Source organism: Anabrus simplex, chromosome 2 (assembly GCF_040414725.1).
Source record: "Anabrus simplex isolate iqAnaSimp1 chromosome 2, ASM4041472v1, whole genome shotgun sequence".
Lineage (NCBI taxonomy): Eukaryota > Metazoa > Arthropoda > Insecta > Orthoptera > Tettigoniidae > Anabrus > Anabrus simplex.
In genome coordinates, this window is record NC_090266.1 from 699,623,659 (window position 1) to 699,625,190 (window position 1,532).

A 1,532-nucleotide genomic window follows, 5' to 3' on the forward strand; every position below is an offset into this window, starting at 1 on the left:
TCTTCAGGGCTGCCGACAGTGCGGTTCGAACCCACTATCTCCCGGATGCAGGCTCGGTTGCCGGACAATTGCGGTCACGGACATTTGCAGTCACCGGATATTTGCGGTCACTGCAGCAGGGGGTGGGCCTCATTAGCTTAATCTCGGGCTATCCCCGCCAACCTGTCTGAGCTCCTGCTCGCTTCTTGCAGATCAACATTTTTCTCTCGCGGGCATTATTTAGTGATTGATACCTTCAGCCACAAACACCGTTCTAGACCGAAACTTCCTGGTGTGAGTACTGTATTTACTATTGTGTGCTGTAATGGAGTTGACAGTTACTAATCAGGGAAATCGTTGTGTACTTTACAAACGTTACATGTACAGAAAGTACAGGTAGAGTCAACCTGTTATCGTCACCTGGGTGTGTCTGAAGGAGATGAATAAGTGTAAAGGACGGCTGAGGACAAGAGGCGAAGGAATGCTTCATACCGTCGTTCATCAGCGTGTACCACCTGAAAAAGCGGCCTTCACAGTGAAAAAGCAGGTTCAAGATGGAAAGAGGAGAGTAAGAGAAGTGACTCCACTATCACAGATTTACGTGCAGGAGTTGGGTGATCTGCATAACAGGGGCTACGACATTGTCACTGACATGCCAGCTCAAGAAGCTTTGAAAAGAGCAATGCGTCGGCAACGAAATCATGCACACGGACTTCGAGTAGAACCAAAAACAAGTGCTCAGATAATTCTTAATGAAGATGCGTTAAGGATGAATAACGGCAGCCCGTTTCGTTTAGCTGACGACGGAATAGGAGACAGAATTATAATTTTTAGTGCCGAAAAAGGTAGAGAAAATCTTAGGTATTATGCGCATTTTTTATTTTTTATGGATGGCACGTTCAAGAGTTGCAGCAAACAGTTCGCCCAGATTTACACCATTCATGCAGACCTTGGAAGCCGGAGTGATGAAAGCAACGTTTATCCAGTCGTCTTTGCGTTCCTGCCTAACAGAAAGAAAGAAACGTATATTCTTGTCTTTCACCTTATCTTGGAAGCGGTTCCCCAATGGAATCCTAAGAAAATCACTATTGACTTCGAAGCAGCTACGATATCAGCCCTGCGAGAATATTTCCGTCAGCAGAGTTAAGTGGCTGCTTTTTTTCACATGTGGAGAAAAGTACAGGAACTTGGCCCGACGAGCGTATACAAGGAAAACGAAGATATATATATTTCCACATCCGAATGTGCACTACTCTGGCATTTTTGAAGCCAGATGACGTCAGTGGGGGATGGTTGGTGATAAATCCTCAGGCTCCTTCTACAGAAAAACTTACTGGATTCTTCGACTATTTTGTACACGTATGGCTTGAAAACAGCAAGAAACCAATCACTATGTAGAGCTGTTACAAAAAGCGACATCGAACAACAAACGCTGTAGCGGGATGGCATCACAAGATCAGCTCTTTAGTTGGAAATCCACTTCCTCGATTCAACGATTTGGTGGTTTGTTTAAAGAAGGAAGCAGAAGCGGCGAACTGCATGGACCTAAAACT